We start from the raw sequence: 16,136 nt of genomic DNA, 5'->3' as shown, positions 1-16,136 counted from the left end.
TGGGGATTATAGAGGCGGACCGGAAAGGGGGCAATATTTGAAATGCAAAGAAATACAATTGTTAATAATAGTAATAATAAAGGCAACTGCATACGATATCAAGACATATTTAGAATTTCAATATATGTGATTAGAGAAAATACTTTCCATTGTGTAGCATACTCAATATTTCAAAAATATCATCACGGAAAGAATATTAAGAGCTTTGGGACAAGAAAAAATAGTGATACATCAAGGCAGAAGCATCACAGTAATATCTGGAACTCAAATGGAATTCTAATATCAATCCCATGCATTCAATGCTCTATACAAATCCTATCACATGTTCATTCCCTAAAAAAATCCACCAGTGATTTTCTAGTCCCTGCAGTCTCTGAGGATCAAGGGTCTGGATCAACCTTTCCCATTCGGTTATGAGGCTCCAAGACACATCACTGCACCACAGATGGCCTCTGGTTAGAGGGATCTACCGTGTTGTAAGTGTCGCTTGACCGCACAGTGTCCTAAGCACCCCTTGCCCTTTCCATTCATGTTGCTCCTTCCCGAATCCCTTGTCTTGGCCCCTGACAGTGGGCACAATAGCAGATAGCACTCTGGACACAAAGGAAGAGATTCGACAGGGTTCCTCCTCATTCAGAAAGCTTGGATGATCGCTCCGCAACTACAAGCAGAAATGACAAGTGAAGCAGCTCCTGACTGCCTGGTGCAGACCTCGCGACTGCCCCTTGCAGAACTCGCTACTGCCCCATGCAGACCTCGCTACTTCCCTGTGCAAACTCGAGGACAGCTCCTCTCGAGCTTTGGATGTTTCCTGAGATCAATGGTCACTCGAGATTTCCCTGCTTTGCCTTCCGGACTTGTCCACAGTTCTCGGAAGATAGAGAGACATACTCAAAGGATACAGCTCAACTGATGCTTACCATGACTCACCACTGGCAAGTACATTCACTGCCCCTTCACATGGTAGTAGCCCATTCGACATTTCTTGTTCAATTTCCTTAAAGACTAAACGACCAGATGTGAGGAGAGAGACCAGCGACCCTCATCCCGGACTTCACCCTCTGACCATGCACCAACGATTTCTCAGCCTCCACGGCCTGGGAACCCTTCAGTGTCCCCCAAGATGACAACAACACCTGAGTGCAACAGTGGAATCAGTTGAAGGATTCCCAGCCTCCACAGCCTGGAAGCCCATTCAGTGTCCCCCAAGATGATTATAACACCGGACTCCAATGGGGGAAGCATTTTAAGGGTTCCCAGCCTCCACAGCCTGGAAGACCTTCAGTGTCCCCCAAGTGGATTATAACTTCCTACCCCAGTGGGGGAAGCAATTGAACAGCAGAGACCCGAGCGACTTTGAACCTCCCGGACTACTTAGAAGGGCTCGGGACAAGTTCAGATGCCCAAAACCCTATGAAGATCAGAGATTCAAAAAACCTGATGCTCGTGTTACAGAAAACCTGCAGAAACCCAAAGATCATATAAAGGCTTCAGTCAATAAGAGGGACCTAGACTCCAGAAGGGAACTGACAGAGAAGAAGAAATGGACAGTTCCACTTACTCTGAGGGTTTCTGAGGGCATGAGTAATACACTGACCAAGGATAGCAGATCACTGAGAAACCCACTGACTAGGAATATCAGAAGATCTGCTTTACATCCTGCTACCCGAAAAAGAGTGGCCTCATCTAAGTTCCCATTCTTGGTTCTTGGGAAGATGAAAAAAAAAAAGTAAAGAAAAGAAAAGCGGGTTATGTCTACTGGGATTGAGGAACATGTGGACTAGGACGAGTTGGTAGCCAGAGTGCCTGTAACATCTACAAAACACAATACTGGAGAGAATAGTGAAAGACTCAAAGAATATCACACTGTGCCTGGGCCACTTTTTGCTGACTCTTATACTGACAAATTGGGACAGGTACTTTCCCCACACATTCCAGGTTCCCAACATCCTTCCCTATATAGACATGGAGAACTTGGATCTCCCATTTTTCCCCAAGATGTTCCTACCCACCCAGGACTTTCCGGAAATAACCAAATGGTTCCAATGTTCTATAGGGTTATTCCACATTTGCCCAGGTGTCCAAAATTCCTCCCACAGATCCTGAAAGGAAAATCATACATTCTCCTCTTCCAGAGGGAGTATCTTTTTTTCTTCCATCTTTATTAAATTGAGTATTTCTTATTTCCATTTCAAATGTTATTCCCCTTCCAAGTTTCCCCATTAACATTTTCCTAGCCCCTCCCTCTCCCCTTCGATAGGGGTTTTCCTCTCCCGATCCACCCACACATTACTGCCCTTCTCCCAAAAATGCCATTCACTGGGGGTTCATTCTTGGGAGAACAAAGACTTCCCCTTCCACTGGTGTCCCTAATAGGCATTCATTGATACCTGTGAATTTGGAGTTCAGGTCAGTTCATGTATAGGCTTGGGTAGTGGCTTAGTCGGTTGAACCTAGGTTTGGTTGGCATTTTTGTTCAGATGGGGTCTCAAGCCCATTAACTCTTTCAGGCCTTGCTCTGATTCCTTTAGCAGGGGTCGCATTCTCAGTACAGTGGTTTGCTGCTGACATTTGCCTAAGTATTTGCTATATTCTGGCTGTGTCTCTCAGGAGAGATCTACATTTGTTCCTATCAGCCTGCATTTCATTGATTCATCCTTTTTACCTAGTTTGCTGGCTGTATATGTATGGGCCCCATGTGGGGCAGGCTCTGAGTGGGTGTTCCTTCGGCCTCTGTTCTACAATTTGCTTCCCTATTCCCTGACAAGGGTATTCTTGATCCCCTTTTAAAGAAGGAGTGAAGCATTCACATTTTGGTTCTGTGCATCTAGGGTAATTCGAGAATTTGAGCCAATAGCACTTATCAATGAGTGCATACCATGTATGTGATTCTGTGATTGGATTACCTCACTCAGGATGATATTTCCAGCTCCATTCATTTGCCTATGAATTTCATAAAGACATTGTTTTTGACAGCTGAGTAATATTCCATTGTGTAGATGTACCACATTTTCTGTATCCATTTCTCTGTTGAAGGCATCTTGGTTCTTAGCTTCTGGCTATTATAAATAAGGCTGCTATGAAAATAGTGGAGCATGTGTCTTTGTTATATGAAGGTACATCTTTTGGGTATATGCCCGAGAGAGGTATAGCTGGGTTCTTAGGTAGTTCAATGTCCAATTTTCTGAGGAACATCCAGACTGATTTCCAGAATGGTTGGACCAGTCTGCAATCCCACCAACAATGGAGGAGTGTTCCTCTTTCTCCACATCCTCGCCAGCATCTTCTGTCACCTGAGTTTTTGATCATAGCCATTCTAACTGGTTTGAGGTGAAATCTCAGTGTTGTTTTGATTTGCATTTCCCTTGTGTGTAAAGATGTTGAATATTTCTTTAGGTGTTTCACTGACATTCGATATTCTTCAGCTGTGAATTCTTTGTTTTGCTCTGAACCCCATTTTTCAATAGGGTTATTTGTCTCCTGCAGTCTAACTTCTTGTTTTCTTTGCATATTTTGGATATTACCCTTCTATCTGTTGTAGGATTAGTAAAGATCTTTTTTCTATCTGTTGGTTGCCATTTTGTCCTAAGAACAGTGTCCTCTGCCTTACAGAAGCTTTGCGGTTTTATGAGATGGCATTTGTTGATTCTTGATCTTAGAACATGAGCCTTTGGTGTTTTGTTCAGGAAATTTTCTAAAGTGCCCATGTGTTCCAGATGCTTCCCCACTTTTTCTTCTTTTAGTTTGAGTTTATCTGGTTTGAAGTGGAGGTCCTTAATCCAGTTGGACTTTAGCTTTTTACAGGGCAGTAAGAGTGGGCCAATTTGCCTTCTTCTACATACTGACCTCCAGTTGAACCAGCACCACTTGCTGAAAATGCTATCTTTTTTTCCATTGGATGGTTTTGGCTCTTTCTCAAAAATTAAGTGACCATGGGAGTATGGGTTAAGTTCTGGGTCTTCAATTCTATTCTACTGGTTGATTTGCCTGGCTCTGTCTCAATGCCATACAGTTTTTATCACTGTTGCTCTGTAATACTAGAGTTCAGGGATAGTGATTCCCAAGGAAGTCCTTTTACTGTTGATGATAGTTTTAGCTATTCTGTGTTTTTTGTTATTCCAGATGAAATAATGAATTGTACTGTCTAACTCTACGAAGAATTGGATTGGAATTTTGATGGGGATTGGAATTAATTTGTAGGTTGCTTTTGGTATAATGGCCATTTTTACTATATTATTCCTGCCAGTTCATGAGCATGGGAGATCTTTCCATCTTCTGAAATCTCCTTCACTTTCTGCAGAGACTTGTGGTTCTGCTCATATGCTCATATCTTTTACTTGCTTGGATAAAGTCACCTTGAGATATTTATATTATTTGGGGCTATTGTGAAGGTTGTCATATGCCTAGTTTCTTGCTCTGCTAGTTTAGCTTTTGTGTAGAGTTACTTTTATACCCAGCCACTTTGCTAAAATTGTTTATCAGGCTCAGGAATTATCTTGTGAAACTTTTGAGATCACTAAGTATACTATCATATCATCTACAAACAGTGCTATTTTTACTTCTTCCTTGCCAGTCTATATACCTTTGACCTCCTTTTGTTGTTTGCTTCCTCTGGCTAAGACATCGTGAACTACATTGTATAAATTGTGAGAGAGTGGACAGCCTTGTCATGTCCCTGATTTTAGTGGGATTGCTTCATGTTTCTCTCCATTTAATTTAATGTTAGCTACTGGTTTGCTGTATATGATTAGGAACGGTCCTTATGTTCCTATAATTTCCAGGACTTTTATCATGAAGTAGTTTTAAATTTTTTCAAATGTTTTCTCAGCATGTAATGAAAGGATCATTGGGTTTTTATCTTTGAGTGTGATTATATAGTGGATTATGTTGATGGTTTCTATATACAAAACCATCCCTGCATGCCTGGGATAAAACCTACATGATCATGATGGATGATTTTTTGATGTGTTCTTGGACTCAGTTTGCAAGACTTTATCGAGTATTTTTGCACCAATATTCATAACGGAAATTGCTCTGAAGTTTTCTTTTTTGTTGGGTCTTTGTGTGGTTTATGTATAAGAGTAATTGTGGCTTCATAAAAGGAATTCGGTAGTGCTCCACCTGTTTCTAATTTGTTGTATAGTTTGGACAGTATTGGTATGAAATGTTCTATGAATATTGGATAGATTTCTGAACTAAACCCATCTGATCTTGGACTCCTTTTATGTTGGGAGGCTTTTAATGATTGCTTGTATTTCTTAACAGTTATTGGTTGTTTAAACGGTTTTTCTGTTCCTGATTTAGCTTTGGTACCTGGCATTTGTCGAGAAAATTGTCCTTTTTCTCCGTATTTTCAAGTTTTCTTGAATATGGGCATTTGTAGGACAATCTGATAACTTTTTTTTTTAATTATTTTTTCAGAGCTGGGGACCGAACCCAGGTCCTTGTGCTTGCTACAGAAGTGCTCTACCATTGAGCTAAATTCTCAACCCCCGATAAATTTTATAATTTGCTCTGATTCTGCTGTTATTTCTCCCTTTCCGTTTATGATTTTGTTATTTTGGAAACACTCTGTGTGCCCTCTGGTTAGTCTGGCTATGGGTTAATGTATCCTGTTGATTTTCTCAAAGAACCAGCATTTGGTTCTCTTCATTCTTTGTATAGTCCCCTTTTTTTCTACTTGGTTGATTTCAGCTCTGAGTTTGATTATTTCCTGCCTTCTACTACACCTGTGAATATTTGCTTCTTTTTGTTCTAGAGTTTTAGGTGTGCTGTCAAGCTGCTGCTGTATGCTCTCCCCTGTTTCTATATGCAGGCACTCAGAGATATGAGCTTTCCTTTTAGTATAGCTTATATTAGTCCCAAAAGTTTGGGTATATTGTACCTTAATTTTCATGAAATTCTAAGAAGTCTTTAATTTCTTTCTTCATTTCTTCCTTGACCAAGTTATCATGGAGTAGAGCATTGTTCAACTTCCATGTATATGTGGGTGTTCTTTCCTAATTGTTATTGAAGAACAGTTTTAGCCCATGGAGTCTGGTAGGATTCATTGGATTATTATTATCTTTCCATATTCTTTTAGGCCTGGTTTTTGATTGATTATATGATCAATTTTAGAGAAAGTGCCATGAAGTGGTGAGAAGTTATATCCTTTTGTTTTATGATAGAATGTTCTAAAATATCTGTTAAGTCCATTTGGTTTATAACTTCTGTTAATCTGTCTATGTCTCTGTTTAATTTCTGTTTCCCTGATCGGTCTAATGATGAGAGTAGGGCATTGAAATCTCCTGCTATTATTATTTGCGGTGCCATATGTTCTTTGAGCTTTAGTAAGGTTTCTTTTATGTATGTAGGTGCCTTTGTATTTGGAGCATAGATATTTATGATTTAGAGTTCATCTTGGTGGATTTTTCCTTTGATGAATATGAAGTGTCCTTCCTTATGATTTTTAATGACTTTTGGTTGAAAGTAGATTTTATATGATATTAGAATCGCTACTCCAGCTTGCTTCTTCAGACAATTTGCTTGGAAAGTATTTATCCAGCCTTTTACTCTAAGGTAGTGTCTGTCTTTGTCTCTGAAGTGTGTTTCCTGTAGTTTAAAACGCTGGGTCCTCATTACATATCAAGTTTGTCAATCTGTGTATTTTTAGTGGAAAATTGTGTCCATTGAAGTTGAGAGATATTAAGGATTAGTGATGGTAACTTTCTCTTATTTTCATATTGAAGGTTAGTTTACGTTTGTGTGCTTCTCTTTGTTTTGTTGTGAAAAGATTAATTTCTTGCTTTATCTATGATTTTACCTGACTCCTTGTATTGGGGTTTACCAGTTAGTTTCCTTTGTCTTACTCGATATGTAAAAATATATTGTGTAAATTTGGTTTTGTCATGGAATATCTTGGTTTCTCCAGCTATGTTAATTGAGAGTTTTGCTAGATACAGTAACCTGGGCTGGCCTTTATGTTCTCTTAGTGTTTGTATGACATCTGTCCAAGATCTTCTGGGTTTCATAGTCTCTGGTGAGAATTCTGGTGGAATTCTGACAGCTTTGCCTTTATATGTTATTTAACCTTTCCCTTTACTGCTTTTAATATTATTATTTCTTTTGTGAATTTGGTGTTTTGACTTTTATGTGATTGGATTATTTCCTTTTCCATTCCAGTCTATTTGGAGTTCGAGTTCGGTAGGCTTTGTGTACGTTTATGGACATCTCTTCCTTTAGATTATGGAAGTTATCTTTTATAATTTTGTTGAAGATATTACTGTCCCTTGATGTTGGCAGTCTTCACTCTCTTCCATCCTGTTATCTTTAGGTTTTATCTTCTCATTGTGTCCTGGATTTCCTGTATGTTTTGGGCTAGGAGTTTTTTTCGGTTTTACATTATCTTTGACAGTTGTGTCAATGTTTTCTATGGAATCTTCTGCTCATTAGATTATGTGTGCTATCTCTTTTATACTGTTTGTGATTCTAACATCTGTGACTCCTGGTCTCTGTCCTAGGTTTTCCATCTTCAGGGTTGTCTTCTTCTGTGTTTCTTTATTGTTTCTATTTCCATTTTTAATTCCGGGACGGTTTTGTTCATTTCCTTCTCCTGTTTTGTTGTTTTCCCAGTAGTTCTTAAGGTACCTTTTTGTTCCCTCTTTATGGGATTCTACCTGTTTACTTCTGTATTTTTTTACTGTCCTGTATTTTCTTACGGAAGTTGTTTATGAAATTCTTAACATCCCCCATGGTTATGATAAAATGTGAACTTAAATCTAGATCTTGCTTCTCTGGTGTGTTTGGATATCCAGTGTTTGCTTTTGTGGGAGATTTGGGCTCTGAATGAGCCTAAGTAGTCTAGATTACTGTTGTTTGAGTTCCTGTTCTTGTCTCTAGCCATCAGGTTGTCTCTAGAGTTAGCTTGTCTTGCTCTTTATGACAGTGGCTTGACAGTCCTGTATGCTCGTGTGTCAGGACGGCTGTAAACCTGTTTTCCTGATTTCTTTTAGCCAGTTATGGGAACAGAGTATTCTGCTCTCAGCCGAGTAGTTTCTCCTGTCCACTGGCTTTCAGCTCTTCCTGTGGGCAGGAACCAGAAGGAAATTCACATACTTCTCCTAGGTCCTTCTGTGCGGGTGGGGGCACAGAAGGCACAAGGTGTTTCCCTCTTGAGACAGGAATTTGGGGATAGAATAGTATCCTCTGGTTTCCCAGGAGTGTCCGCTCCTCTGAAAGTATAGTTCCCCCACCCTCTGGATTTGTGTGCAGTGAGCTATTCATCCAGTTCATTTCAGATCCAGGCACGGTCTGGGACATGGTGCTCCTACAGTTTTACTCCTCTATATTCCTGGGTCCAGTAGCACTATGCTCTTTTGTCTGGGGCCAGAGATGTGGGTAACAATGGGAAGACATGGGAGCCTCTTTTCCTTGTAGGCTCAGTATTGTGCACAATACTGGATAATCAGCTCTCTCTCCCACAGCGTCTAGGAGCAGGGAGCTCTGGGCCGGGATGACGAGTTTCAGGAGAAAGCTAGAAACTGGAAGTGCCTGGTCCCAGAAGAGTTCTGCCTTTGCTTGTTCTGAGTCCACCAGTCAGGTCACTTAGAGCAGAAAAGTTGGATTTACCACTGGTCTCAGGCCAGAAGTCATTCCACAGCTGACTTTCAGCTCTCTATGAGAGCCACAAGCAGAAATGTCCTACCCCTACTGCTCCTAGGTCCCTATGCACAGGAGGCCCAGTTGGAGCTAGGTGGTTTTCAGGGGTTTCCACCCCTCTGATGCTCTAAGTCTTCCAATCCCATGAGATTTGGGTGTAGGATGCATTTTGGACTAAACCAGATAAAGATGCAGTTTGGACTGCAGGGCTCCTGTACTTTGACTCCTACTATATTCATGTATCCAGAGGCACTGTGCAGTTTCCTCTTGGGCTAGGGATGTCGGCACAGGTGGGCACAAGTGGCAATCTCTCCTTCCCTGAGGTCCCAGTATTGCCCACTCTTCTGGGTGATCAGCTCTCTGTGACACAGAGATTCCAGAGGAGTTTCAAATGTTCATTCCCTATCCTGTAGGTCTCTAATCATTCCAATTCTCCTCCAAAGTGTGATGGACAAGACCCCTCTGGTCAAGGGGAGGTACAACAGGCCCCATCAGAAAAAGAGGGCTGCAAAACTACTTCTCTTAAAGGTAATCTCAGTGATTATTCATATTCCACAAATGGATTAATACATGCCCCCTCTCCACCGGAGACTTTAATACCGTTGATAGCTGCCAAAGCAGGGCAGAGAGCTATGTCCAATCCGAAAGACAGTCAAAGATGTCCCCAATCTACATCAAAGTGCCTAATGCAATCTGCTTAGGGTAAAGCGAATTTTAAACCTGATTCTGCTGAAAAAGGGGGTTTCAGAACATCCCTATTAAACCAAGAGGAACTTAAAAGCCCTCCACTATTAAAAATGAGATTAAATCATCACTTATGGTCCAGAGTGACAAAATGCAGTCACAAATCCCAAAGTGAAACTCATAACGCACATACCAGCCCAAGCAGAGACAAAACTTTCTGCATGTACAACATTAGATCAAGGACCATTGACAATTTCAGAAGGGGCTCTTCAGTGTTCCATACCCAAGCAAGATGTGGTAGAAAATTCTAAGTCCACCAAAGGAACTCTTGTGCCTTCAGCATATAAAAAATATGATCTAGCACCCTCACCATCTCCCCCAGTACTTACAATGTCACTATACAACAGAGAATTATTCAAATATCCTCTACCACCGAAAAGGTCCCTCCTGACTTGTCATCAGGCCCAAAAGAACCAAGTTTATCACAACACACAGTCAATGAGCCATGCAGACTCCATATTTATACAAAGTGCAGAGAAGATACAACATCCCCTACCTCCTCAAGGGACTCTAGGTCATTCTGTCCTGTAAGGAGAGGCTCCAAATTTTTCCACATATACAGCAGAGATGCTAGCATTTCCCAAAACTTAGCAGAATTCTCTGAGTAGTACTCTATCTCTTAAAGAGACTGTGAGAGAAGAAACATCTACAAAAGGAGTTCTACCCACAGCCACATATGTAGAAATGGCTTGCCGATGTGACACATGTACAAAAGATGTTCTAGGACATATTCCATCTGTAGAGAAGGTTATGGATTCAACCATATATGAACCAGGAGTGGGGGAACATGATAACGAAATACCAGTGTCTGTACCATCCTCAACAGCTGAGGAAAGGGATTGCTTGGATTGCATTTGTGCAAAAGAATGGATATGACCTCTGCTAACTTCACAGGTGTCTATACGAACTTCTTAATCTCCTCAAGCTCAGCCAACATCCACAAACACAAAAGACGCTACAGACTCTTCCAAATATTCCCAAAGGGTATCCAGTCCTTCTTTATACCCACAAGCAGACCCAGAACATCTGCAAAATACTTCTAAGGCTCTGGATTTTACCTTATCTCCTGAAGGTGCCTTCGAAGCCGTTTTGCCTATCAAGCAGGCTAGGGAACCTGACACTTCTATATGAAAGTCTGATTCCATTTCTCCCGCAGAAGAAAATTTTCTTGGAACTTCCACAATTACACAATGATGTGTAGAAACATCCTTATCTGCTCATGAGGCTCCCAGATCTTTCACATATGTCCATGATGCTCTAGAAGAAGTCATATCTTCAGAGGTAGCTCTAATACCTAACCACCATTCTGATGTCACAGTCAGGATTTCTACACATATACATGATACATTAAGACCTTCCTCATCTGAGAAGGATGTCTGAGGATCTACTGCACCTGAACAGCATGCTTTACAACTATCCCTGTCTACCCAAGTAGATTTATATCACATGTGCACTCTGGGAAGAAATAGATTGCATTCTCCCTCTACCATAGTGGACCATAAGCATCCAGTCTCTAGAAACACAGGGTTAAGATTTGATCCTTCGGATGGAGTCTTGAGAACTTTCTCCTCTGAGGAAGACAGTTGTGAATTGGGATATTGTGTCATCTTTTGGAAACAAAGAGACACCAAAAGATACAACTACTCCTCAGGTGAGTCCCACACATTCTCCATCTGTCCATAGGCCCTTTGAATTTTCCAAAAATGACGAAGGAATTTTGGAAAGTTGCCAATCCTTACAAGGGCATACTGGACATTCCATATTGTCCCAAGGTGCTCAAGAAACTCACTTTTCTACCAAAATGCATGTTCACGGTCTGCCCAGGGTTTCAGGGAATTTCTTCACACTACTCTAGGGCTCCAGTAAGTGTTGTCCATGCTCAAAGTGATTTGTCATTGTGCAAATTAGACTTCAAAATTACAAAAGCTTTTTTTATATTTTCAAAGGTCTGAGGGAAAGTCCACATCGAAAAATATCTTTTAGACCTTGTGCCATCAGCCCAAGTATATCAGAAATATTCCATGTCTTCTAAAGCATCCAAAAATCAATCTGGCTTAGCAGTCTTCCTGGGAAACATTTACCATCAGCCGTACAATCCCCAGGACCAATGAAATAAAAAAGGGGTATCTAGAAACTTTACCATCTGCCCAAAGGTCTTTAGAATGTTCAGCAACTTCTCCAAGATCACAGTTAAACCAGAGATCAAAAAAACTAAAGCCATCTTCCCAGGGTGTTTTCCCAAGAACCACATGTTTCTTTTTTCTTTTATACCAAGACAAAAGACCAGCTTCCTTCTCCCCATCTCTGATCTCTTAATCCTGTTTGTTCACCCTCCCAAATGGCTCTTTACTCTGAATTAGAGGCCAATCAGTAAACCATAGATATATGGAAGGAATATCTGAGAGACAATTGCTGACGAAGCAACACTTTTTCGTCACAGAAGAAGCTAGGGCTCTCCAGGATACAAGGGATTTTTCGTGGAGGGCCTAATGATGAGGTCACTGAGAACTGCCATGGCCTACCTGCTAAACAGCTTTCCTTACATTGACCAGTTTCAAGTGTGCCCTTTCCAGTAGTGTCCCCTTTGACACAGGGTAAAACTTCACATGCTACATCTCTCTAAAGCTAGAGATTTCTCTGCTTCATTAGTGGTCACATGCTCTGAATGGAGAAAGTTAGGCAAGGGCTTAGCATGGGTAGAAAATATCTAGGAACAAGGAGTGAAGGAGATTCTTCTGGAGATTAATTTCATTCCCACGTCCAATCCTGTGAAATACAATTCAAATCCCTAGGTTTTCTCAGTTTCCCATGTGCCAATATTTTCCCTACAGACCTTTAATTTACTGGATATTTTGTTACATTTTTTGATTGTTCATTCATTGACAGGGGACATTCTATATATTCCTGCATGAGTACTCAAAAATTTCATTTTTCGAATTCCATTTTTTGCAATAAATTTGGTAAACAAACTTGACCCAGCTATAGCGTGAATATAACAGTGGAAATATTGTGTACTACTTCAAATGATCAACTCCCAAATCATTATAATATCCAAAGATTAACAGACATCAGTTAAGCAAAGACAACAATGACTATAGAATGCAGTTCTATAGTTCTATTACATATCTTTTCTCTAATATCTATCTTCCTGTATTCCCAGGGCAAGACATGAGAGTTTTTCAGTCCAAACGTCAGTTTCAGGGGGATGTGCAGCAAAATGTATTGCTTGAGGTCCAGTGAAACCTCAACTTCAGCAGGTTCATAAGAACAGGAAGGAATCTATTTGGCATTGTCATTTGTGGATCCTATATTCTTGACCTAATTGCACAGAATCCATGTAAATATTCCACTAAAATTCATAGTTGTAGGAGCCATTTTATATATATATATATATATAAAATCAGGCACCAAAACTGGATAAGATTGATGAAGCTAAAATGTGCATTCTGCCAATAAACAGTTATAGATCTTTCATTAGAGAGACAGCCAGAGCATGTCAAATACAGAAGTGATTGCTAGTGGCAAACCAGATAACTGAAAAAAGACCCCTTGTTTGTAGATGTTGAGAAAGGATTTGAAGAACTGAATGGACTTTCAACCAAATAAGAAAAACAAGTTCAACTAACCTGAGCTTTCTGGTACTAAACCAATATTCAAAGACTGTTTATAGACAGACTTATGGCTCCAACTGCATATGTGGCAGAGTATGGTGATTTTGGGCATCAGTGATAGGATAAGCCCTTGGTTCTCCCTAGTTTTTATTGCTAGTTCAAGGGAATGTCAAGGCTCAGTAAAGGCGTTATAGAAGAAGGGTAAGAAGAACAGTTAGGAATCTTATGGACAAGAAACTGGGAAAGAAAATAACATTTGAAATGTAAATATAGAAATACCCATTTAAAAATGCTATAAAATTTGCTAAAAAAATAAAAAAAAATTAAAGAAAGAAAAGAAAAGAAAATTAGCAGCTAATCAGACCTATTGGCTCAGTAATCCAAATGGTCCCTATCAGGGAATTATAGTCAGAATAATACTAGTGGAAAGTCTGAGGTGATGAAGTCCAAATTTGGAGCAATTCTCTCTCTCAAATACCAGTATCAGAACATACTGCTCTATAAGTATCCAAATAATTGAGTAATTTCCTCTGAGCTGAGGATACAATACATGTTTTTTACTTCTTCCTTAGGACCATTTTCTTCTGGGCAGAAAGAATAAAAACGATGAGTTCTAAGGAAAAGAACAGTGTCCTTCACAACACCTGGCCTTTTGGATAAAGATATTAATGATATAAACTCTCTGACTTCCAGGAACCATTAGAAGCAGGGAAGTCAGGATGCTTCTGATAGGCTCCAGCACCTGAATTCCGTATGTGGAGGGCTAAGGTCATGTCTGTGTCTCAAGTGAATATACTCAACTCCTACCAAGGACTGAGATTTCCCATAATCCATGCATATCTTCCTTTTTTTATACCAAGACAGAAGGCCAGCTTTCTTTTCCACACCTCTGATTTCTTCATCCTCTTTGTCCTCCCTCCTAAATGGCCCTTTACACTGAATTAGCAGCCAATTAGTAAACCCTATATGTAGTGAAGGAATATTGGAGAGGTACATTGAATAGATTCAAGAATGTGATTTGCAGGTGTGTCTCCTATGACACAGTGGAAACCTGTACGTACTACAAACTTCATCTCTCTAAGTCTAGATACTTCTCTTTCCTGTATTAGTGTTTACATGGTCTGAATGGAGAAAGTTATTCAGAGGCTTGGCATGAGTAGAAAACATCTAGGAACATAGGATGGAGGAGATTCTTCTGGATCATAATTCTATTAATAGGTCCATTCCTGTGATATACAGTTCAGTTTCCTAGGTTTTCTTTGTTTCCCAAAAACCTGTATTTACCCTACAGACCTTTAATTGAGTGTATATTGTATTTCATTTTCTATTTGAACATTCTTTGATTGGGGAATTTATATATATATATATATATATATATATATATATATATATATACATATATATATATATATGTGTGTGTATATATATATATGTGTGTATATATATATATATTATATACGTATATATATTCTGGAATATATATATATATTTATGTGTGTGTGTGTATATATTCTGGAATATATATATATATATATATATATATATATATATATATTCCAGAATGTGTTATCAAATAATCTGTTTTCCAATTCCATTTTTTTCATTGATTTTGGCAACAATGTGGGTCTAGCAATAGAATGAATATAACAATGTAAATATTGTCTACCTACTTCGAATGATAAACTCCCAAATGCTTATTTTATCCAAAAAATAGCAGATATCAATAAAACAAAGGACAACATTGACTATAGAATGTGGTTCTATTTCCAATTAAGTATCAGTTCTCTCATATCTACCTACCTGTGTTCCCACCATGATTATTTCTTCAGGCCATACATCATACTTAGGAGGATGGGCAGTGAGAGGAATGGCTTGAGGTCCAGTTAAACATCAACCTCAATAGGTTCCTAAGAACAGGAGTGAGATTATTTGCCATTGTCATTTGTGGATTCTACATTCTTTAGCTAGTTGCGCAAAATCCATGCTAAAATTCTACCTAACCTCATTGCTGTAGGAGACACCAAATATATATATTTGAATATATATATATATATATATATATATTCAAAACTAGATATGAGTGATGAAGCTATGAAGTGCATTCTGCCAGGTACCGGATATAGCTCCTTCCTAAGAGAGACAGCTAGAGCATATCAAATACAGAAGTGAATGCTAGTGGCAAACTAGTTTACTGACAACTGATATGTTGTTGGTAGATTTTGAGAAGGGATTACAAATGCTGTGTAAGTGAGGGTTCTGAGGGTACCTGGAAGAGAATGTGGGACAAAGGACCAAAGAAGGATGCCAAGACAAGAGTCTGAAAAAGGCGTCAATTTTATTTTTCTCCAAGGCTGAATTTATACCATAAGAGGGTTAACAGAGGGAGGTGGAACTAAGAAACATTTACGCAGGGCAAAACACATGATTTGTTTGGTCACGGATTGATGTTGAAAGGATGGTACAGAGTTTACAGGTTTGTCATATTATTAATCAGCAGGACAACATTACCATATTTTTATTTTCTTGACCACCAGATTTGTATTAGTCTTCTGCAGCTGACTGGGGATTTTCCATGAACCCAGTCATACTTAATACTAATCATAATAATAACATCTACAATGGAGGGCTTCAAGGGAATTGCAACCAACATCTCCAATTTACATATATTCAAATGTAAAAGTGACCAGTGCCCATGCATGTACTGGAATGCACCCCTTGGAAACTGCGTCTGTCTAACTTGGGGTGTTATTTGTCACATGGCCAAGAGAATCTTGTAGCCAGGGCCCATCATGGGATAAGGCAGCAGCTAATGTCGGCCCTCCTGTCTTAGGCCATTTATTCATGAATATATCATTCTCTATCCATCAATGACTGTCCAGCTCTTCACGCAGGGGTGAGAATTTTTTGGTTTTTCAGCAAAGGCATCAGGACAGTAGGCAAAAAAGAATGATGGCCTCATTTGACTGAGGAACAAAAATGTCCTTCCCTGGACTGGGATGGAGATTTGTAGGTGAACTTGACCCTCATCAAAGCATCGTCGATAGTTAGCCTATGATAATATAAGTGAATAGGATTTGTTGTTATATTATCTCCCTGTTACTTAACAAGGATGATAAATGATTAAATGTCCAAGGGCCAAAATAT

General features: G+C 39.6%; 1 long non-coding RNA gene across 2 annotated transcripts in view; it reads right to left on the bottom strand.

Annotated features, from left to right (window-relative positions):
* Positions 1–16,136, bottom strand: part of LOC134484377 (uncharacterized) — an 84,317-nt gene that overhangs the window by 64,036 nt on the left and 4,145 nt on the right. For both annotated transcript variants that reach the window (XR_010061790.1, XR_010061789.1), the window contains exon 2: positions 14,793–14,899. This is a non-coding gene — a long non-coding RNA (uncharacterized LOC134484377). The remainder of the gene's footprint in view (positions 1–14,792; positions 14,900–16,136) is intronic.

This window comes from Rattus norvegicus, chromosome Y (genome assembly GCF_036323735.1).
Source record: "Rattus norvegicus strain BN/NHsdMcwi chromosome Y, GRCr8, whole genome shotgun sequence".
NCBI lineage: Eukaryota > Metazoa > Chordata > Mammalia > Rodentia > Muridae > Rattus > Rattus norvegicus.
The sequence above is the reverse complement of the archived record's forward strand: the minus strand, read 5'-3'. Positions and strand labels throughout refer to the sequence as shown.